Below are 24,920 nucleotides of genomic sequence, written 5' to 3'. Positions count from 1 at the left end.
GGTAAACCACATCCACTGCATCCCCTCCATCTAGCCACCTCGAAACCTTGTCATAGAATTCCGCAAGGTTTGTCTGGCAAGTCCTGTTTTTGCGGAAGCCGTGTTGTGTGGCTGTCAGCCTCCCTTCCCTATCTGACATCACTAGATCTCTCTCTTTTATGAGGCTTTCCATTGCTTTTCCTACAATGGACATGAGGCCAATAGGTCTGTAATTCCCCATGTCTCTTCTGCTACCCTTTTTGAAAATTGGGACCACTGATGCCACCCTCCAGTCCTCTGGAACTTCACCCGTTCTCCACGAGGCCTCAAAAATGGAGTGGGCGTGAAAAAACCCCTCCCAACTCTCTAAGTACTCTTGGGTGTAATCCGTCAGGGCCTGGCGCCTTTGTAATGTCCAATGCCCTGAGGAGCCCCTCGACTTCAAGGGGGGTGACTCTAATCTGTGCCCCTAAGTCCCCAGCCTCATCTAATCTCCTACGCAGGTTTCTCCCGTCCTGCTTTGGGGAGGATACAGAGGCAAAATAGTAATTTAGCATCTGTGCCTGTTCCCTCATATCAGTCACTGGATCTCCTTCCTCCTTATTCAGTGGCCCCACCATTCGTCTTCCCTTCCTCTTTCTATTTACATGCTGAAAGAAGCCTTTTTTGTTGCTCTTGATATTCTTGGCAAGTCTCAGTTTGTAATCAGCCTTAGCCTTGCAAAGAATCCTTCTGCAACGGGTCTCCTCCTCCTGGTATACCCTTTTGTCTATTTGCCCCAGTACCCATTTCCTACGGAGGTTCCTCAAGAGAAATTATTGCTTATATGACTTTTAAAAACCAAAGACAGGGTCAAACAGCTAATGTAAATGATGCATCAATCAATGAGGCATAGGAATATATACAGAACAGATGCTGTTGTAGAAAATGTGTGAGCACTGATTGTAACAATCAAAGCCAGGCTTTCCAACACCTTACATCAGTCAGGGAATAAAGCAAACAAACTTTTTGCCTACAAATTAATAGCTCAAGTATCAGTCACTACAATTCATGATCAAATAAGAAACCTATAATGTATGTCTAAAGATTCTATAAATTTCTATAGATTTTTAAATGGGCATATCATGGAAGCCAAAATTGAGAGGTTTGTTCACCTCATTTCCTCTGTTACATGTTTATATGAACCACATCACCATTTTGGTGGAAATGGCCATTTGAAGATGGTTTTTGAGGACCAAATATTAACACAGACACTTATAAAGGTAAAGGTTTCCCCTTGAAGTGAAGTCCAGTCATGCCTGACTCTAGGGGGTGGTACTCATCTCCGTTTCCTAGCCAAGGGAGCCAGTGTTTGTCCACAGACAGTTTCCGTGGTCATGTGGCCGTCATGACTAAACACCGAAGTGCACGGAACGCTGTTACCTGCCCACCGAAGTGGTATCTTTTTATCTGCTTGCATTTGCATGCTTTCGAACTGCAAGGTTGGCAGGAGCTGGGACGGAGCAACGGGAACTCACTCCGTTGTGCAGATTCGAACTGGCGACCTTTCAATCAACCAGCCCAGCAGCACAGCGGTTTAAACCACTGCGCCACCTGCAGTCCCTCAGACACTTATGCTTAGAACCTAAACATACTTAATGGAGATTAAGGCATATTTCCAAATAAACATAACTTGAGATTGTACTATTATAGAATTGTTAGGTCTAGGTACATTTGTACAAACCTGGCATATATGAAAGTTGTCCCAAATGAGCAAAGCCTATCTACCAGTATCTATTTTTAAAGAACAAAAACAGTGAAATAAGGGAAGAGGAAAGTAAAACAACAGAGCAAAGGAGAAAATGTTCCCAGAACAATGGAAGGAAGGGCTGGCAAGTATTATTAAAACTACCCTAGAAAAGGTGCAGCTTTCTGATTTAGCAGAAAGATCTTTACAAAATAGTCTGAGCTTCTGTGGAATGTTTGAATAACAACTAGTATAGCTTGGATGCCTGTTTGAGGTGGGAGAGGGTTGGTGAGCCACTTGAAAGCATATTTTTAATTTGGAATGTTACACGAATTACCCTCTGTTATTCTACCTCTAAACATGTGTGAGAAATATTTTTGAAAATAGCACAATCAGGATGCTTGCAATCTTTTCCGAATCTAAGGAAGGAACTACAGGCTTGGTTTGGAAGAGCTGCATGGGCTGTATATGAACAAGACACAGACTGAAAGACATTTCAGGGCAGAACTGGAGTAGGACCTTTCCCACTCTATCAAAAACAGTGGAGCAGCAGCTATATGTTTTAATAGGAATGCAATATAGTTTGTCCTGGTGGAAGCTGGCTAATGGTAATTTATCTTGGTAAAGTGTCCTTTTGTATTCTTGGGAGAAGGAAGATAGTCTGTGTTATTTGGCAACATGTAATTTATAGTGCCATAAATAGAAACAAAAAGTTAAAGCATTGTAAAAAGATGTGTGCTTGCTTATCATATAGGAAATATATGAAGAAACATCCTTTAGTTACTTTGTGAAGTTTTTATAATCTGATAAATTGAGGCTGTGAAAATAAAATGAAAGATGCACTTTAGCAGTTCCCAAGGAAATGTAGTATTAATATAAATTGGACGGCCACAGGGGAAAGTATAAAGTGTAAATGGGAGTATTTGTGTTTATACTGTGTACTTTAATTTCGGAAGGCAAAGAAGAAAGTGAATGGAAATTTTGAAACTGAAAAATTGGGACCAGCAATGAAATTCTGTGCTGTGAGGTATTCCTGGTTGGAGTGTCAGCAAACCAGTCACATCCTGTACAATACAGAGTATTCTGTTTTTTCCCTTCCAGGGCCAGCATCATGAATAGGCCTGGCAGGGAAATTCAAGGGCACACAGCCCAGGGTCGTACTTAGTTGCTCTTCATTTTCAATACTGCAGTCTTCTTGTTGATGAGTCTTTCATTCACCTGCCTCCTGTTTTGGCCCTTCTCAACAGTGGTGTTGAGAAGGTAGATGGAGAAGATTCACTGAGAGTGTCCTGGCCAAGGCTTCTCCAGAGCCTGGAGTTGCTTCTTGTTCACCTGCCCTCTTCCATTGGATTTTATTCCTTGGTTTTTGTTTCCCAAAAGCATCAGTCAGCATTTTATGGCCACTAAGTATGCTCAGTCCACATTTTGGGGTGCTTTTGGGGACCCTGTTGCACTCCTCTCCCTCTTTTTGCTACTTTAACATGCCTGTTTATTATCTTCCTCCTGTGCATGCCATTTTGGATACATTAGGCCAATCCTTGTAGCACAGGGTCACTTTTTGTAGATAAAGTGACTCTTGCCATTGATGCAATGTAACATAGATTTTAAAAAAGATATACTCTGATTCAGGAAGTCCATAATTGGATTTAAGGAAGGTTATTAGAAAATGCAGTGGAAATTATGCACATCTGCCTTTGTCTTTTGGGAATGAGGTGGAAGATCACATGTATTTTGCTGCCTAGGGACTTTTAAAAAAATAATTGGTGGCATAAAAATGGAAATATAAATAAATGTTTTACATTATAAGCTCAGAAGTATGCCATATTGAAGTCAATGGGATTTTACTCCCAGGATATAACAGTAAGCTCCACTATACACAGTGAGATTTATTTCTGAGTAAGCAAGCACAAGATTGTCCTGGGATAATTTTGGTTGATTTGGACAATATATATTCCATTCATGTATTGAAGTATACAATATACTGTCATGAATGTATAGTAGGAAGTCTTGTGTTGTAACATTTGTGTGGATTAAATAGAACGAAAGGTAAGACATTTATGAACAATCCTTGGTAGATTAAGTATACCAAATGAGGACAAAATAGACAACATAGGGAAATGGATCATAACTACCTAATTTTGGAACAAGTAAGGGGAGTATTTTCAGAAGAGATGTAAAGGCTTTGAAGTTAGGAGAGTGCAAATGTTAGGTAGGAGGAAGGAAATTAGGGGTGTATAGAATAATATATAATGCAGATTTATGTTCTGAAAGAATAACACTGAACAATTTTCCTGGAATAGTAGAAATGGATCAAGAAAATCAGGATAAATGGAAAGTAGTTCAAAAGGACCATAACCAGTTGGCTAAGAGTAAAATATATAGGATTTAAACTGAGATTTGTAGAGGCCAGAAGTACAGAGAATTGTATATGATGGAGTTCCTTGCACTTTGATCCAGTGGAGGGTTCCATCAGCAGCACTGGGAGGTAAGTGCTTTTCTCTGATTTATCCTCTTTCTCAGCGCCACCCCAAAAAAGGGGATATGGGAGATGGCACAGTGTTACAAGTGGGAAGGGGAAATCCATGCATCCATCTTCCTTCCCATTCTGTTGAGGGAAGGTGTGACTGGATCAAAGAGTCTTCCACCAGCAGAGGGCTACAACCCAATGAGTTTAAATACACTAGAGGGAAACTAGGAGAGTTTTACTGACAAATGTAGAAAGCTAAACAGAAAAGTCAGAGTACTGAATGAGAAGACAGGGAGATTCAGTGCTGTGTACTGAAGAGGTGTAATAATATTTCTGTGGGCATAGTAGGGTCAAAATAGAATAAAACTTTTAATTGACATGGTCTTCAGAGTCAAGTGAAACACAGAAGAAAAATAACACAGAAACATTGCAGTGATTTTCAAAAATATCTGGCCAAGACCATGTATAAAATACATAGCAACACAGGGCTGAATGTGCATGATACAAATCTTAGCTGAACTGTTTCCAATAATGCTGCAGAAAAGGCTGGGGAAAAGTTGTTATTCCATAATGGACTATTTTTGCTGTGTTCAAGATCATGTTGCAGGATTAATAGTCCAGCAAAGGGAAATGTTATTTAGTCTTGTCATTGCCCAGTTAAGAAGGAAGAACAAATGTCTAACTTAAAAGTTCTAAGAACATGAAGACTGTACAAGCACTTATTAACAGATAAGAAATGAATGTCTTGCTTTAAAGTAAAGTTACTTCTGTCAGACCCATCGCGATCCCATGGACAACATTCCTCCAGGCCTTCCTGTCCTCCACCATCCCCCAGAGTCCACTCAAGCTCACACCAGCTGCTTCAGTGACTCCGTCCAGCCACCTCATCCTCTGCCGTCCCCTTCTTCTTTTGCCATCTATTGTTCCCAGGATTAGGCTCTTATCCAGGGAGTCCTTCCTTCTCATTAGGTGGCCAAAGTATTTGAGTTTCATCTTCAGTATCTGGCCTTCTAAAGAGCAGTCAGGGTTGATCTCCTCTAGGACTGACGGGTTTGATCGCCTTGCAGTCCAAGGGATTCACAGGAGTCTCCTCCAGCACCACAATTCAAAGGCCTCAATTATTCGGCACTCAGCCTTCCTTATGGTCCAATTTTCACAGCCATACATTGCAACTGGGAAAAACATAGCCTTGGCTATACGCACTTTTGTTGGCAGGGTGATGTCTCTGCTATTTAGTATGCTGTCTAGATTTGCCACAGCTTTCCTTCCCAGGAGCAAATGTCTTTTAATTTCTTGGCTGCAGTCCCCATCTGCGGTGATCTTGGAGCCCAGGAAAATAAAATCTGTCACTACCTGCATTTCTTCCCCATCTATTTGCCAGGAAGTGAGAGGACCAGATGCCATGATCTTAGTTTTCTTAATGTTGAGTTTCAAGCCGACTTTTGCACTCTCCTCCTTCACCCGCATGAAGAGGCTCGTTAGTTCCTCTTCACTTTCTGCCATTAGAGTGGTATCATCTGCAAATCTAAGGCTGTTGATATTTCTCCAGGCAATCTTAATTTCAACTTGTGATTCCTCTAGCCCCTCCTTTCTCATGATGTGCTCTGCATATAAGTTAAATAGGCAGGGCGACAGTATACAGCTTTGCTGAACGCCTTTCTCAATTTTGAACCGATCAGTGGTTTCGTGTCCAGTTCTCACTGTTGCTTCTTGACCCACATATAGGTTTCTCAGGAGACAAACAAGATGGTCTGGTGCTCCCATCTCTTGAAGAACTTGCCACAATTTGTTGTGATCCACACAGTCAAAGGCCTTAGCATAGTCAATGAAGCAGAAGTAGATGTTTTTCTGGAACTCCCTAGCTTTCTCCATGATCCAGTGTATGCTGGCAATTTGATCTCTAGTTCCTCTGCCTCTTTGAAACCCTGCCTGTACTTCTGGTAGTTCTTGGTCCACATACTGCTGGAGCCTAGCTTGTAGGATTTTGATCATAAAAGTTACTAGTATATGTTTTTAATTAACTCTGTTTGGAAAGCCAATAAAAATACATTATGGAAAATGAATTTGCTAGAAGTCAATTAGTCCTTCTGTCATTATAACAGGCATATTATTATAATAAGAGAGGAAATAGGGAATGGATGCTCTGGCTGGAAGAAATTAGATTAGAAAAGCAATGAAAATTAGAGCCATCTCCAATGATAGTCCAGCAATTGGCATTGTTATCAAAACAGATGCTATAGATATTGTATGTTAAAATAAGATATTTGAAAAAGAGAGAAAAATCAGCGTTACTAGCATATAGACTGGCAAAACCAACACCAAACCACACTAGAAGAAATGTATAAGGAGAAGTAAATTCCATGAGAAAAACCAACAATAAAGAATGGGAACAACTAAGAAAAAGTCCAAACTTTGTTTAATACTAAAAGAAACTGTCTCCTTCATGGATCGCTGCCTTGTCATGGCGAAGGGGCTTGCGTAGCTCAATGAAGCTATGAGCTATACCGTGCAGGGCCACCCAAGATGGACAGGTCATAGCAGAGAGCTCTGACAAAATGTGATCCACTGGAGAAGGAAACGGCAACCTACTCCAGTATCTTTGTCATGAAAACCCCATGGACAGTACCAAAAGGCAAAAAGATATGATGCCAGAAGATGAGCCCCTCAGGTCAGAAGGTGTCCAATATGCTACTGGGGAAGAGCAGAGGGCTAGTACTAGTAGCATCAGAAAGAATGAAGCGACTGGGTCAAAGCCGAAAGGACACTCAGTTGCAGATGCATCTGGTGGTGAAAGGAGAGTCCGATGCTGCAAAGATCTATACTCCATAGGAACCTGGAATGTAAGATCCATGAATCAAGGCAAGCTGGATGTGGTCAAACAAGAGATGACAAGACTGAACATCGACCTCTTAGGAATCAGCGAACTAAAATGGACAGAAATGGGTGAATTTAATTCAGATGACCATCAGGTATACTACTGCGGGCAGGAATCCCTCAGAAGAAATGGAGTAGCCTTCATAGTCAATAAAAGAGTAGGAAAAGCAGTACTGGAATACAATCTCCAAAATGACAGAATGATCTCAGTTCGAATCCAAGGCAAACCATTCAACATCACAGTAGTCCAAGTCTATACCCCAACCACTGGTGCTGAAGAGGCTGAAGTTGACCAGTTCTATGAAGGCCCAGAACACCTTGTAGAATTAACACCAAAAAATGCTGTCCTTATCATCATGGGGGACTGGAATGTTAAAGTAAGAAGCCAAAAGATAACTGGAATAACTGGCAAGTTTGGCCTTGGAATACAAAATGAAGGAGGGCACAGGCTGGTAGAATTTTGGCAAGAGAATACGATGGTCATAGCAAACACTCTTTTCCAACAACCCAAGAGATGACTCTACACATGGACGTCACCAGACGGTCAACACAGAAATCAGGTTGACTATGTGCTGTGCAGCCAAAGCTGGAGACACTCTATACAGTCAGTAAAAACTAGACCAGGAGCTGACCATGGCTCAGATCATGAGCTTCTCATTGCAAAATTTAGGCTTAAATTGAAGAAAGTAGGGAAAAGCACTAGGCCACTCAGGTATGACCTAAATCATATCCTTGATGAATATACAGTAGAGGTGACAAATAGATTTAAGGAATTAGATCTGATTAGACAGAGTGCCTGAAGAACTATGGACGGAGGTTTGCAACATTGTACAAGAGGCAGCAACTAAAACCATCCAAAAGAAAAAGAAATGGAAGAAAGCAAAATGGCTGTCTGAGGAAGCTTTACAAACAGCTGAGGAAAGAAGGCAAGCGAAAGGCAAGGGAGAAAGAGAAAGATACACACAATTGAATGCAGAATTCCAGAGAACAGCTAGAAGAGATAAGAATGCCTTCTTAAATGAACAGTGCAAAGAAATAGAAGAAGACAGTAGAATAGGGAGGACCAGAGATCAAGAAAATTGGAGATATGAACGTTTCATGCAAAGATGGGCATGATAAAGGACCAAAATGGCAGGGACCTAACAGAGGCAGAAGAGATCAAGAAGAGGTGGCAAGATTACACACAGAAACTAAACAAGAAAGAGCTTAACATCCCTGATAACCACGATGGGGTTCTCACTGACCTTGAGCCAGACATGCTGGAATGTGAAGTCAAATGGGCCTTAGGAAGTCTGAGCAACAATAAAGCTAGTGGAGATGACAGTATTCCAGCTGAGCTATTCAAAATCTTAAAAGACGATGCAGTAAAAGTGCTACACTCAATATGCCAGCAAAGTTGGAAAACTCAACAGTGGCCGCAGGTTTGGAAAAGGTCAGTTTACATTCCGATCGCAAAGAAGGGCAATGCCAAAGAATGTTCAAACTACCACACCATTGCACTCATTTCACATGCTAGCAAAGTTATGCTTAAAATCCTACAAGCTAGGCTCCAGCAATTTGTGGACCAAGAACTACCAGAAGTACAGGCAGGGTTTTGAAGAGGCAGAAGAACTAGAGATCAAATTGCCAACATATGCTGGATCATGGAGAAAGCTAGGGAGTTCCAGAAAATCATCTACTTCTGCTTCATTGACTATGCTAAAGCCTTTGATTGTGTGGATCACAACAAATTGTGGCAAGTTCTTCAAGAGATGGGAGCGCCAGACCATCTTATTTGTCTCCTGAGAAACCTATATGTGGGTCAAGAAGCAACAGTGAGAACTGGACACGGAACCACTGATTGGTTCAAAATTGAGAAAGGAGTTTGGCAAGGCTGTATACTATCGCCCTGCCTATTTAACTTATATGCAGAGCACATCATGAGAAAGGCGGGCCTAGATGAATCACCAGTTGGAATTAAGATTGCTGGGAGAAATATCAACAGCCTCAGATATGCAGATGATACCACTCTCACGGCAGAAAGTGAAGAGAAATTAAAGAGCCTCTTGATGCGAGCGAAGCAGGTGAGTGCAAAGGTTGGCTTGAAACTCAACATTAAGAAAACTAAGATCGACTTCCGGTAATGGTGTTGAGGCAAGACAGACGTGATTAACAAAGCTCCATTATCACGCTGGTAAATGTCCGGTGGTGGGCCGTGAGCCCAATCTAAGCCCTGTTGGGGCTGAAGATAAGTGCTTGGGAAATCTCCTAGGTGGTGTGGAACGGCAATTTCATATCTACTGGGGGAAAATCAGGCATCTTTTAGCCGGACAACACAGGAAGGAGGTTAGTCTTCCACCAGTCTCTGACATGCCAGATCGTTAGTTTAGGAATTTAATTACCGTTTTATTTACTGTGACACATTTATCTCTTGTTCTTCTTTACAATATTACCCGTGGGAATGCTGGTTTTTTTTTTTCTTTTTTTTTTGCTAACTGATATAAGGGGGAAAAAAAGGAAAAGGCCTTTGGACGGAGGAGAGTTTTCTTTCCTCCCTCACGGAACTGCAAGCAGCAACTGAGATGAAGGAGAGAGACGGAGGTGTTTGTAAGTAAACAAAAAGCTTTCATTTTCTAATCTCTCCAAGGGTGAAAAATTAAAAAAACAAGCAATTACGGTGGAATTGATTAATAGAAAGATCTTTATACTGGATTCCTGCCAAGGATATTTGGATATCTGCCAAGAAACTTTCATACTATGTGGCGTCTTTCTCTATTTTATGATCACTTTTGGTGAGCATTGCTTTCTCTTTTTGGAAGACTATTTGTGGAAAAGCTGTATTCGTTGCTAATTGGTACAAGAACAAAAAAAAGTAAAGTCCCTTTGAGGGAGGGTGGAAGCTCCCCCCCCCCCACGGCAATCTAACGTTACGGGGGGAGGACTTAAGGCTTGTGTAAAAGCTGAAATCGTGTCTTTTAAACCTCCTCAAGGGTGAAAACTAAAGTAACAATTATGGTGGAATTAAGCTATACCAGAATATAATTTGTTGAAAGTGGCTTTTTGTTTTCTTGGCCATCTATTCCCTTTCTGGGACTACTGCCAAAATAAATTCCAGACTGGTTAATCAGAGAAGATTGTGATTTTTTTTTCCCCTAACGATTTTCTTCTGACATCCGGTGGACATTGGAATTACTGCAAGCTCTTTTTTTTTTCTTTCTCTTTTTCTTCCTCCCCCTTTTTCCCCTTAGTTCTTTTTTCTTAATTTCACCTCTCTTCTCTATTTTTTCCCTTTTTTGGTGAATAACACTCATCATGAGGAAAATACAGACCTCCTCCTCAGCTCCCTCTTCAGCAACTCAGAGCCCAACTCACCAACCTAAGAAGAGATGGCAAAAAACTTAAGGGAACTGCAAACTATGACTTTGGTGATACAGACGGCCTTAACAGTCTTGCAAGCATCCAAAGAGAGGATGCAAGCTTCTCAGGAAGCAATGGTAACATGGTTGGAAAGTATGTCAAGAGAACAGAAAGAGTGATGGGATGAATTGGATAACTCTATTAAGGAGATAACAACTCAGCTTTCTGATGTTTGACTCAAAGCTGCACAGAATACTCAAAAATACAGCAAACACAGGGAAAGCTAGAGATGGTAGATAAAGAAACACAGTTAATCAAACAAACAAGTAAGTCAACATGGGATGCCGTGACCGTGCTAGAGATGGAAAAAGCATCTTATTATTTAAAATTCCAGAATATATTAGAGGAGAAGAGTGAGAATTTGCGGGAATTGATGACTAACATGCTGGCAGACCTCTTAGAAGTAGATAATGAAGCTATGAATTTGGGGATTGACCTGATATATAGGGTCAATTCAAGCTATACTAGAAGAAATAAACTCCTGAGAGAAGTTCATGTCAAATTTTCTCTGAGGTCTGTAAGAGACAATGTTCTGAGGGCTACATGTGAGAAACCGTTAAAGAGAGATGATCATCAAGAAGTGAAGGTTCTGAAACAAATACCATGGAGAGTTAGAGATGGGAGAAAGAAATACTTATTTCTTATTATGAAATTGATTAAGAAAGAGATTATTTTCAAGTGGTTAACACCAGAAGGAATATTTTTCATTTGGAACGCTGTAAGATATAGATTAGACTCAGTTCTCAAAGCACAAGAATTCTATGAAAAATTTAGATCTATGCTTGAAGAGGAAGAACCCGGCATTGCAAAAGAAGAAGGAAAAAGTACTGAAGCAATGGAATTAACAGAGTATCATTCTGAGGAAGGAGAAATAACGAATCTCGATGCACAGCAAGAAGTACAAATTTTGGATTCAAAGGAGAAGAGAAAGGGTAAAGCTGTAAAGGCGAAAAATAAGTAGACATGTATATGTGTATATATATATACATATATATTTATATAATTTAAAAAAATATGGCTACCAAAAGAGAAGGGAGAATTGAATTTCTCTCCTTAAATGTTAATGGACTGAATGGACCTTCTAAGAGAAGAAGGGTTTTTGCTCAACTTCAAAAATGAAAATTAGGTATAATTTGTTTACAAGAAACACATATTAAGAAGCAAAGTGTTAAACTTTTGGAATGCCTAAAACTGGGAAAATTGTTTGTATCTTCTACTTCTCAAAAGAAAAGAGGTCTAGCACTCTGTGTTAAGGAAAAACTGGAACCTAAATCTATTCTTGCTGATGAGGAGGGCAGGATCCTGATGGTTGAAATTACAATTAAATGGAAAAAAGTACTTTTAGTGGCAATATATGTGCCAAACGATCATCAGGAAACTTTTTACCAAAAATTACACATGTTACTTCTACAAGTGGATATCCAGACTATGTGTGTAATGGGAAATTTCAACATGATTGTGGATAAAGACATGGATTATAAGAATGTTAGTAAAGGAAAAAAGGGTAGGAGGATACTCCCAAAGTTCTGCTCTAACATGATTGAGGAATTTAGACTGACAGACGCTTGGAGGCATAAAAATCCATCTTCTGCCAAATACTCTTTTTACTCAAATAGACATAGGTCATGGTCTAGAATTGATATGGTTTGGATAACTCCAGACTTAGTACCAGATCTGATAGAAGCTGAAATAGAGGCAAATGTCTGGGCAAATCATAACCCGGTATTCTTATCACTAAAAGGAACTGTAAGGATGCCCAGATGGAGCCTAGATAAAGCATTGTTAAAAGATAAAAAATTCACAGAAAAGATAAATAAAGAAATGCAAGTACTTTTTCAAATAAGAAAACTAAGATCATGGTATCTGGTCCTCTCATTTCCTGGCAAATAGATGGGGAAGAAATGCAGGTAGTGACAGATTTTATTTTCCTGGGCTCCAAGATCACCACAGATGGGGACTGCAGCCAAGAAATTAAAAGACGTTTGCTCCTGGGGAGGAAAGCTATGGCAAATCTAGATAGCATACTAAAAAGCAGAGACATCACCTTGCCAACAAAAGTGCATATAGTCAAGGCTATAGTTTTTCCAGTTGCAATGTATGGCTGTGAAAGCTGGACCATAAGGAAGGTTGAGCACCGAAGAATTGAGGTCTTTGAATTGTGGTGCTGGCGGAGACTCCTGCAGGTCCCTTGGACTGCAAGGCGATCAAACCGGTCAGCCTTAGAGAAGATCAACCCTGACTGCTCTTTAGAAGGCCAGATCCTGAAGATGAAACTCAAATACTTTGGCCACCTAATGAAAAGGAAGGACTCACCGGAGAAGAGCCAAATGCTGGGAACAATAGATGGCAAAAGAAGAAGGGGACGGCAGAGGGTGAGGTGGCTAGATGGAGTCACTGAAGCAGTTGGTGTGAGCTTGAGTGGACTCCAGGGGATGGTGGAGGACAGGAAGGCCTGGAGCAATGTTTTCCATGGGGTCATGATGGGTCGGACACGACTTCGGGACTAACAGCAACAAAATAAACTCTATGTCACAAGGATGAGATAACAGAAAGAAGGAGGTTCAGATTAGAAAGAAAGTGAAGAAGATAAATTATCATATGGCAGGATGAAGTTCTACCTACATAAAAAAAACAAAAAGCAGCTAATAACAGGACTGATGTGTTTATGTCTACATTTTAGGATACACTTATAGATGCTACATACGTATGTACCTTTCACATATGGCGCACTCCCCAGCCTTCTGCCCTGTGGTTACTGCATCTTCAGTCTTTTAATTTTCTCCAAACATAATGTTTTTCTGACAACTTTTATGGTGCTTGTGTTTTTTTGTGCACTGCAATGTCATGTGTGTTACCATCTGGCAGTGTTAGAACTGTGACCCCTGGAAGGGCTTTTATAGCTGCATAACCTGTTGGGTAAGCTTCCCTCTCCTTCTTACTCCTTCCACCTTCTACATTTTTCTCCTCAATTTTCCATTTCATGCTCTTTCCTTGAAAGGACTTGCCTGGAGTTGGTGAGTACAAAATCCATGATTGTGTGTGTGCCGATGTGAAAAATCACACGATGCATTGTTAAACTTGCATATCTGCACTTTTGCAAAGGTGTGCAGAAATTTCAAAAAGATTAAGGTGAAATAACAGCATGCCCTACCGTTTCTTCCGCAGCAATTCCAACACCTTGTGCTTGACCATGGTGGATGCTGTGCTGTATGGAAGAATGGGTCCCCCCACAAGAGCTGTTGTATTTCACACACTGGCCAGCACAGTGCTGTCTGGTGCACAAAGGGGGCTCCACTGTGGAATCCTAAAATGACTGAGCACAGAACAGGCATTCTAGCATTCTGGCAAAGCTGAATCTCATGAACCTTGTTGACTCCAATTGACTCCAAAAGGTCCTTAGTAGATAAATATATTTAGGGCAGACAAGTTTCATACCTTCCAGGACCCAATGTCTAGTAATATAAGAAATACTAATACATCATGCTCAAATTATGCTGCTGTACCTCTCTTGTCCTTAGATGTACAAAATATATTTGATCACTTATAACTGGATTTTTAAATACATTTTAAATTTGCAAAATATAAAAATGATTAAAAATAAAGGTATGCGAAAGAGATATAAAGAAACATGGGACATTTTGTGCAGCCACAGGCAGCTAAAAAGTGGGGTTGTGAAGGATAATTTTTCTGCCTGCCTGCCTGCCTGCCTCTCTCCTTCCCTGCCTCCCCCTCCCTCCCCCCTCCCTCTGTCCTCTCGCTCATTCATTTGACCTTGCTGCTTGGCTTTGTTGTTCATTTGACTATGCATGTGTTTGGGAACTTATCTTTTCTGATAATGTTATGGTCAGCCTGGAGAAACTCACCCAAGCAGACCATATTGACTCCACCTTGCCTGAGTCCAGGAGAAACCTGCCTTATGCAAGCAGCTTAAGCCATGAATCAGCTTATCTGAGGAAAGACCAACTCACCAGACCCTGGCATTGCAATGCAGGGCACTTGGCTGTAGAAATATGTAGGACAAGTGTTGCCACTTAGCCAGTCTATTCAGTACTAAACTGTCTAGGCAGGGAGCACTAGAATCCATCTCAAAGCTGGGAATGAGTCATGCTTGAATAGCAGGCACACAAACAACAGATTCTGAAATCTCCACCCAGGCAAGTGGGGAGGGACCAGAGGAGATATATTCCATTGAGAAAGGGCCTGCAGGAAGCTTTTTTTTTTTTTTTTTTTTTGCTTTTTCTTGACATGAGTGCCAGGAGAAGTCTCAAGTCATCATAATGGCAAATGTAGTTCAATATTTGAAGTGATGCATGCTGGGGGAAAAGTTCCCTGCTTCCACCTATAAACAGATGGGATCTGAGTTAGCAGTGCCTGACTGACCAAGAAAGAGATCTTGATGTTGTGGCGGATAGCTCAATGACAATGTCATTCCTGTGGGTGGCTGCTATGAAAAAGGCAAGCTCCTTGCTTGGAATCATTAGGAAGGCAATTGAAAATAATGAGCACTCAATATACTGTTCATACAAATCTATTGTACGATTGCAATTGGAATACTGCGTACAGTGCTGGACACTGTACTAAAAATGATAATGTAGAGTGGAAAATGTGCCAAAAAGTGCAACTAAAATGATTGAGGGGCTGGAACAACTGCCCTGAGGGGAAAAGTCCCAACATCTGGAATTGTTTAGCTGAGGTAAAGGTGAATAAGGAAAGATTGATAGATGCATACAAAATTATGTGTGGTGTGGAGAAAGTTAAAATAAATGGGGGTTAACTTTTCCAGTTAAGGAGTGGGATGGAGCCCATCAATTTATGCAATTTCTGATTATTTTGCTTTCTTTGTTCTCATGAAAGAAATTAAGCCAATTGCTCATTGCTAAGTTGCCAAGAGTTGCTTTGTGCCTTTAAATGCAAAGATATTTGAAGGTGTGGAGCACAATCCGGAATTGCTGGGTAAATCAATGGGACAAGTACATGCTTCAGCTTTCAGGGGTACACAGCTGGCCTGTTTGGGACTGCACCCGGCCACTGGAGCCCGGCATCCTCTTCACTTATTCCTTAACAACATTCTGTACATGTTTAGGGCATGGTGCAGGGAAAAGCCTCAACCTCAGTGATATAAACCATTATAAACCAGAAAACATTGTAAACTAGTACTATAATCATTATATCATCATCATCATCAACAACAACATCTCTCTGTCTCTCTTTCTCTTCTCTCTCTCTCACACCACACACCTACCTTTTCTGCCTCTTTTTTCCAGCTTTCATTGTCTGGCTTGGCCACACAGCCCTCACTCTGTTGCACCTTCTTTGGGGAGGGAGGGGCCCTTCTCTAGTTGGTGGGCTGAGCTCATTTCCTACATGTGTGATTTAAAATCTTCCCCTGGCCCAGGTGGGTGCACCCTGATGCCAGGCAGCCCCCAACACGCACACAGAGCAGCCCCTCAAGCAAAGCAGCTGCACAAAAGCAGGAGCTCCCGGCCTCAGCATCTGGCCTGGCAGTGCCTGACAGTACAGCAGCAGCAGCCCTCAGTTGCCACCAAAGGAAATGGGCAGCTGTGCGGCAATTGAAGCAGCCAAAGAGAATGAACCACAGGCAGAAGTGGGCTTGCAGAGGTGGCTCGTCAAGGCCCTCCTGATCCCCCTGGCTCTGATCCCACTCAACCCTCCCCTGTGGCTGTTTTTAAACAGATTAGAAGACAAGACAGATGAAACCACAGATCTCTAAAAGCTACTTTGATCTTGCTTGTGCACTCCCTGGGGAGGAAGTACACCTGCTTATCTTAAATTTTAACCTAGATTCATGAGAGCCTGCATTTCCTTCATGTTAACTTACTCACTTTTAAAATTCCAGTCTAGACTTGTCCTTGAGGTAAAGCCATTTTCATCCCATGTTCTGGGTATCCTGAAGGAAGCAATCTATAGGAAGATTCGTAGTGGGGGTAAAACCTGTTTGAAAGGCAGCTGGCCTTGGGCTGGGATGAGTATGGCTCTTCCCCTGCAAGGCCCAACCTCAGGAGAGTAGCGCAGCTGTTCAGATGGTACATCATGTCTGAATACCAGGCCCATTCACACACACAGTGGTGACTCCAGTTTTTTGCAGCGACTTGGGTAAGACACCCTGAATAGCTCCTTGTCCCGTCATTCTCTTTATTTGTCAGTGTTCTCAGGAGCTATTCTTGTTTCTCTCTCTCACTCTCCTCCATGTGCTTGAGGGAGAGCAAGGAGGAATCTCCATTGGGCACCTCTGTCCTCACTTTTGGACAGAATGAGAAGCAGATGAGCAATGTTTTGTATTGAAGATGAAAAGGAGCAATCCCAAAGAGCTTTTCATGGGCCTGCTGCTCATTTATGGGCTCTGCACAGTGGCCAAGCTGTGCCTACCATTGATACTTGCCCTGTGGGTGTATAGCAATGAATCTGGAATTAAGTGGGACCTTTGCCAAGATCTAGCATGTACTCTGCTTTGGGGTGGGGAAATGTCTACTTTTAGTGTGGGGGAAGACAGTTTAGACAAACATTTGGATCTAAGGTTACAGACTATTTTGAACAGACACCTGCAAGTGCATTAACCAACAAAACAAAACCCACACAAAACCAAAAAACACAAAACCCAACATGGTTAGAGTACCAAACTGTACAGCACGTGGCTTCAAATCCTTGTGGTGAGGGGCCTGGTGGGGAGACTAATAAAGAAGCAGAGTGGAGAAGTCTGCTAATGTTTGCCAATTTTCTATGTCAGTAGTTTAGAAGATCAGGGGTTAATGTTTAGTCAAGTTTTCTTTCTTCCTGTCCTCCTCTTGATTAGTAACACGCTTACAGCTTATGCTGCATCACTTCCATATAGGGAATATGGCTGCTGATTCCAATGGAGACTTTTCTTTTTTAATCTGTCAGGTGGGTTGGAATTTCGTGGACAAGCTTGGATCAGGGAAGCATAAATCCTCACCTCCAGAGGCACGGTCTCTCTCTGGATCAAGGCTACACATGCTTGCATGAAAATAAAGAAAAATAGCAGCAGTCATCCAAGGCACTCTTCTAATTCCTGACAGCTTTCTGAGCCATTGACAGGATTCAGACAAATCAATATCTAAATTCAAGGGTTGAGTATGGCTTGGGTACAGACTGTTGCTGAATCATTGCTGTAGAAACACAGGTTATTGTGTGGTCTGGATCCAGTTATGTCAGGAAGCCATGGCTGATGAACTAAGAACAACTCATGAAAAGTACCCATGACGGGGTTGTGAACTGTGGGTTGTTCATCATGGTTAGTTATCTCAGCTGGGTTCAGACAAAACAACAACCAACATCTCAGGAATAACCTGCAGTTCAAAGGCAGTTCATATCAGAATGTGGGTAATTTTGTTGTCTGAACTCAGTCTTTGTCTCTGCTACCTTTTCCAGGACAAAATAAATTCTTGAACCAAACTTTCTGGGAAATGTTAGTGAATGGACAAAGCACAAACTACCCAAATGGAGAGTTGGCATGTCTGAGCTTCTCTGAAACAAGCATGAATTCAAGTGCACATGTTAAGTACACACCCTATGCAATGTTTCAGGGATTTTGTGGCAGGCAAGTGAATAGGGAAAGATGCCTCTGAAAGTAGTTTTAACCCCCACTAATAATATGGAAGGGATGCAGGTGGCGCACTGGTTTAAACTGCTGTGCTGCTGGGCTGGTTGATCGAAAGGTCGCTGGTTCAAATCTGCACAACGGAGTGAGTTCCCGTTGCTCCGTCCCAGCTCCTGCCAACCTTGCAGTTCGAAAGCATGCAAATGCAAGTAGATAAAAAGATACCACTTCGGTGGGCAGGTAACAGCGTTCCGTGCACTTTGGTGTTTAGTCATGCCAGCCACATGACCACGGAGACTGTCTGCGGACAAACGCTGGCTCCCTCGGCTAGGAAACGGACATGAGCACTGCCCCCTAGAGTCAGGCATGACTGGACTTCACGTCAAGGGAAACCTTTACCTAATAATATGGAATTTTTACTGTTACTATTTTATTATTGCTACTATTCTTTATTAATTCTTATCACATTTATATGTCATATTCTTCCTTTCAGCTAGGTACCCAAGCTGGTTTACATGGTCTTTTCCCTTTTCTGCATTTAGCAGCACAACAATCCTGCGAGGGAGATTAGGCTGAGAATCTGACTGGCCCACAGTCAACAAGTGAGCTTCATGGCTGAACGGGGAATTGAGCTTGATTTTCTTCCATCCCAGTCCAGTGCCACCCTCACTCTTTTAACATATATTTGCCCAGTTAGCTACTCAGCACAGATGCACAGTGTTGTTTTATTTCACTTGATTCATAATCACCTTAAGCTTTGCACAGCTGTGACATCCCAGTCTACTAACAGGCTTAATTCACAGAATGCCGAAAATCAGGATTGAGAAAAATCAATCCTGATTTTGAGAAAGCTCAAACAATTAATCCCCAGTTGGCAGCTTTGTTTATAGAATTTAACCACTGCAAATTACAAAATACACCCCATAATTAAAAGATACACGGAAAATGAACTTCAAAACATATTTTATGTACCAGATGCTCAAAAACAAGGCAGCAAGTTGAAAGATGTCCAAGGCTATTGCTTTTTGACTCTGGTCTTTTATGATCTCAAAGTCTATTTTGAGCTTTCAGGAGAATGACTAAAGCGTTTTTCCATATCTGTGTTCCAGAATAAATAAACAAAAACAAAGAACAAAAATTCAATGTTATTCAGCTGTGACTTGACATCTAGGACAGTCATTAAAAAGTACACATCTGACATGCAACTAATTAAGAAAGTAATGACATGGTCACTGGATTTTACATCTGTTTGTTGTGCATGTTAACTCTTCGGGATGAGCAAGAAACTGGAACAAATGGGCACATATGAGCCAATATGGTGCAGTGCAAAGCCTGGTGTCCTGCAGGTGTTTTGGACTGTGACGCCCAGCAACCTCAGCCAGTGTGGTCAGTGGTAAATAAATATGGCAGTTCTACTCCAAAACTTCTGGGCAGCACCGGTTCGCCTGTGTTGGCTGTTCCAGGGAAACATGATGTTCCCTGGCACCTCTCTACATATAAACCAGTGGCGAGTGATTTTGGAAGGTTAGGGAGCTGTACCAGCTACCCCAAGATAACGTCTGAGTAGGTTAGGCTGAGAGAGAGATTGGTCCAAGATAATAATAAGGCAGAGGTTCTGTGAGAGGCTGGTTTGTTTGCTCAGGCTAGTCATATGCTGAATGGCTTTGCAGTCCCCCTAAACAGAATGGGAGTGCTAATTGATCCAACTTTGTCATTATAGGCACAAGTGGGCTCCTTTGGCATGGAGAACATTGCTTTGGCTTAGGCTGCTTGGCCAGCTATGACCGTCTTGCTTCAGTCTTGCTCTCATTCGGATTCCTGCAACATGTTGCATATGCAGAGCTACCTTTGAAAAAACATTCTGGAATCTTCAGTTCATTCAGAACAGGATGTTGAGATCATAGCATTAAGTGCTATGGACTTTTCACTGAAGTGCTCTGTCATCTGCATTGGCTTCAGGTCCCTCTCCCGTGCTTTAAGTCCCTGAAAGTCTTGGGATGAAGGGTTTCTTATTTGATCATGAGCTCTTTTCCAGGTGCCCCTACTAGACATGGTGTGGCAGATGGTTCAGGTAGTTACTGATCTCTTCAATTGTAGGAACCCAGTTGCAGAATGCCTTCATCAAAAGAGCTCTCCTGGTATTCAGTGCTACTTTAGTGCCAGGCTAAGACCATTATCTTTTCTCATACCTTTTAATCCATATAATGTGTCAAAGTTTTTCATTGAAAAAATGGTATAGTTATTGAATTAACTGTTTAACTTTTTTCTTTTTTCTTTTTATTGACATTCCTAAAAAGTCACAAAATTAAACTGTTATAATACAATCCAATATTCAGCTTATTATACACACAATAGCTTCCAAAGCTTAAGCTGACCAGCATTCCAGCCAGATTCCCACTTGGTCTTCTGTATTGTTTGAGTCCCTATCACAAACAAATAGTGGAAGCCATATTTTCATAAAATTAGCTTGTTTTATTTCTCCTCTATATTATCTAATCTGATTAGACAATTTCTCCATCAATGCGATCATCCTTCTACTTTTCAGAAACCTTTTCAAGGAGAGGTCTTGAACATATTTCCAGATTCAGACAATTTCATTCTGGGCTGCACCTATAAGTATTGCCACTGACTTTTGATTAGATAAATTTTCATTTCCATCTATAAATAAATGAAAAAAGTAATTATTTTTCTTTTGTTACGCTTTCTAACCAATTAATTATTTCATGCCACAATGCTTCTACCTTTGGAGAAGTTATCCACATATGCTGTAATGATCCTTTATACCCACAATTTCTCCAGTACTTTTCTGGTATCACTCTATTAATTCTCTGCAATTTCACAGGGCATAAGTGCCATCTGTGTACTTCTTTTAACACCAGTTCCTTAGAATTGAATGATACCGATTTGTATGGTTGACTAGTCCATATTATAATGTTTAAATTAATCCCAAACTTTCTTAATTCCCATATGAGTGCTATATTCCTTATCAATAATGCTTTTATAAATAGATGAAATTAACTTTTTTCTTTTTCTTATCCTTCTCTATGTAGTGGCTTTCTAACCCTGTTAATGGTCTATTTGGACCTGATCCCTTATACAACTAAATTGCAGAATTTCTTATCTGAAATAATTGGAGCCAATCAGTTGTTATTTATTTTGACTGTAATTAATTTCCCTTGTATAAATAAGTCCCTTATTCTGTACATTCCTATTCCCTTCCAGTGCTTGAAGTTTAGTGGTATATACATTAGTTCAGATGACAATGGCAAGAACACCACCAGCTCAGAGTCCCATAGGGGATGTCAGCAGTGACATTCTTCCTTGCCCAAAAGTAATTTTCCATCTCATGCTTGAGTGGTAGGAGGTAGTCTACTGGTTCCATCAATGTGGCTCTAGGAAACACATCTTTGCATGGGAAGAAGCCATGGGGAATTCAGCCAGAGTTGGCTGCATTATAGCAGATTGCAGCAACCGCAAGGATTGTCATCTGTATCAAGTGTGTGCTGTCCATGTCAGGAAAGGGATTCTCATTGACTCCAGCTTGAAGATAAGAAGAATAGTGTTATGTGGTGGCATGTGCCTTTATTGTTCATAGGTTTTTCAGTGCATGACAAGTGCTTATAAATTTTGAATGCATGTACGGTTGCCAGGCTTCAAGGGATAGCTCATTGTGCCATTGTTAGTAATGGCATACACAATTAGACACTAAATAATTTACCTTGCTGTCCACAGTGCTAATTAACTGTTCAACCATCCATGCCAACTGGTGCACGTTCCTCCACACTAATCTTGAATGTGCGCAAAGGGGAGAATGCCACCAAACCCACTGTCCAGTTTAACAGGTCTATCTGTGCTAAGAAATGAAAACTCTCCTCCAAAATAATCCAGGGTATCAATTATGTGATCATATATTTGTTTCTGCAAATATGTTATTCTGTTTCTGCTAGCCAGGGATGGGAGCAAAGAACAATCCCTCTCGAAAGCCGCTGCCTGGGCTTAATGAACCAATGCCTCAAGGGCTAGTAGCAGCTTTTTCCTAGCTGGGTTTGTTAAAGCCACAGACACAGTTGTCCTACCAGATGTTCTTATACAAAACATGTATAATGATGCTCACCAGACTGATCTGAAATTCCAGAAGCAACCCTTGATCTCAGAACAGGCTGATCCCTGGATCATAGGGTACAACAGGAGAGTCGGGCCAGGACACCTTGTCAGGAACCAGAAAGTCTCCAGGTCAAACTTCACATAAGCAAGCTGGGACTTCACCAGATCATTCAGAGCCCTGGTGAGTTCAGCTGAACAGAATGCAGTGCTGCCCTGCCAAAACATAGAGATAAGCCATGTTGCTTTTGTCTCTGTAATATAAGCAATATAGGAGCTGCCTGATCCAGGAATCTTCCACTGCAGTAGAAGGCATCAGTCCTGCTGGGGGTCAGGCAGGGGCTCTGTGCAGGTAGGAGGCAACAGGAGCACTAAAGAGAGTTGGCACAAAATGTTGGATGTCTTCCGAGAGGGATCTCCTGTGGGAATGGTTAGGAAGCATTCAGAATCAGTGGCAACTTGAAGCCTTTCAGTGCAGAGACGAAGGCATTCCACAGACAGAAATTATCTCTCCCAGATACACTCCCTAATGAGATCATCTAAAACATTAGCAAACCTAAAGTTTAGATTCAACATATCAAGTGTGCTTCATGGTAAGGGATAATTAGTGCTTTTAATTCTGTGCTTGAGGACATTGTGTTCATTAACTGTATTAAAGTTAATTGGTTATGACACTTTGGCTTTCCTGTCCCTCTTAATCCCAACGCAACCATGCATGCTTCATTCTCACTCCTTGACTGATGGACAGTGGCTCAATGGCAGATCACATCATGTGCATTCGGATTGTCCAGGGTCTCATTCTTGGCCTTTCCAGGTAGGAAAGAAAAACTTCCACCAGAAACCCTGAAGGCACCTGCACATCAGTGTTGACAATATAGGCTTCATGGACCCATGGTCTGACTCCATATAAGGTGGCTTCCCCTGCTCCAGATGACTTGAGTTTGTGAATGAACCACCATAGGCTAATCACTTGGTAATCAATAAGAAGTGTCATATACCCAAGGTCAACCCATGTACACTTTTGCATGTAGACAGTCCATTGTTCAGGTGAAGCCGTGTCCAGGCATTGTGCCCAGATAGGGTAGTGCATGTGCAGGGCATTGGTAAATGTGCCATGGCTCCACCCCATGACCTTGATCTTGTCCTCATTTCCTCAGTGCCTGACAGGGAGCTCTCAAAAAGGCTTCTACTCACATTCACGCAAATGTTTCTCTCCAGGCCTTTGTCTCAACACAGGAGAGTCAGGAAGGCAGGGGCCTGGGTTGGCACACTGGATATCTAGAGTAGGGCCAATGCACACGGTCAGGCCCTTTACATATGTGGACTTTCCTTGATTGGGCATAAGGCTTGAATGGGGCCTGAGAATTATGAAATGTTGTGTGATTGGTCAATGAAAAAATAAGCAATGCAGATGTGAACTAGCCCTGAGCTTTGTTGGCTGCAGGGGAAGGAGATTTGTAGATTAAAGGTGGAATGGGGCTTCTCTGCCAGCATGGTGCTGTATGGCCCATTGGAGTCTGTAGAGGTATAGTAGTTTAGAGTCCTGGAGCCAGACTTCTGGAGACAAAGATACACAAGAATGCAGCAAAGTTCCTGACTTCTCAGGTGGTCTTTTTGATAACTGTCTTTTTTAAAAAGAGGAACTGAATGCAGGCTAAGAGCAGCCATCTGTGTGAAAGCAAGTCTCATGGAAATCTCTCCCATTATTCTCCAACAGCTGCAGTGAGAAAAAGAGAACTGCCCCATGATTGAGCATACTTGAATGTACGAAGGCAGCTCGTGATGTGAAATGTTTGAGTGAGGTGAAGCATAGTAACTATGAATTGAAAGTTTCTTCTCTCTGGAGGCATTCAGGGCTATTTTAATCCCCACATGACTTTGCTGTAACCATTCAGTTGGGCCCAGTTTGCTGCAGCCTTCTATTATACTTGACCATTTCTTATCATGTCAGGTTGTGCTTAATCATCAGCATATTAATCAGCATATTAATTCAGACCTCATGTACAGATAATGGCCACCTTCTTCAGGTTCCAGAAGTTTGAGGCATATTGGACTATGGCAGATTGTCTCAAATGTATGGGACATGCATACTATTTGTATGTCTCCAAAAAGAGGAAGCACAACACCAAAAGAGAGAACCAATGAGGTCAGTGTTTTGCATAAAAAGTAGATATGCATATAGATGCATAGGTACAAACTTGGATAGAATTAGTCTTCCCCTGAAAACTCAGGCTGTCAGCCTGGGTTCACAGTACTCCTGGACTGTGCCCTAAACCTGGATGCCCAGGTTTCAGTGGTGGCCATGAGTGTGTTTGCATGGCTGAGATGAGTGTGCCAATTGCACCTACTCCCAGAGATGCCTGTTCTGGCAATGCTCAGGCATGCCTTATTTACATCTCGGTGTAACATCTGAAACTGTTCAGAAGCTTCAGCTGGTCCAGAAGGCTGCACCTAGACTGTTGACCAGGGCTGGTTACAAGGGGAACATGGCTTCCAGGTTGCAACAGCTTTGATGGCTGTCAGCCTAGAAGAAGATAGGCTGGTGGAACTTCTAATAGAGGACTTTCCTCTGCCAAACATCTTTCCTCTGCCTCTGTCAACCCTATGGGTATTTATACATAGTTAGGTACTAGAAGCCCCGGTGCTAGCAGCTGTAGGAATTTTTGCTGCCTAAATATGCATGGGATTGTATCCTGAGCAACAGAAATCTCTGTTGTCTCCTTTGCATCATCCACCTTGAATCATACCTCAGCTAGACTGTTCAGCTGCCATGAGCTGAAGACAAAATCTATAAGAACAGC

General features: G+C 41.7%; 1 protein-coding gene across 9 annotated transcripts in view; it reads left to right on the top strand.

Moving 5' to 3' along the window:
* Positions 1–24,920, top strand: part of A4GALT (alpha 1,4-galactosyltransferase (P blood group)) — a 65,478-nt gene that overhangs the window by 19,958 nt on the left and 20,600 nt on the right. The window contains exon 1 of one of the 9 annotated variants that reach the window (XM_044450871.1): positions 9,184–9,371. The exons of 6 other annotated variants lie outside the window; for them this stretch is intronic. The gene's annotated coding sequence lies outside the window, so the exon portion shown is untranslated. Of the gene's footprint in view, positions 1–9,183; positions 9,372–9,605; positions 9,633–15,026; positions 15,039–24,920 lie in introns of those variants that run through there. 2 more of the 9 variants (XM_044450876.1, XM_044450870.1) reach the window with 2 other exon arrangements.

Source organism: Varanus komodoensis, unplaced genomic scaffold (assembly GCF_004798865.1).
Source record: "Varanus komodoensis strain SLA01 unplaced genomic scaffold, ASM479886v1 scaffold69, whole genome shotgun sequence".
NCBI lineage: Eukaryota > Metazoa > Chordata > Lepidosauria > Squamata > Varanidae > Varanus > Varanus komodoensis.
The sequence above is the reverse complement of the archived record's forward strand: the minus strand, read 5'-3'. Positions and strand labels throughout refer to the sequence as shown.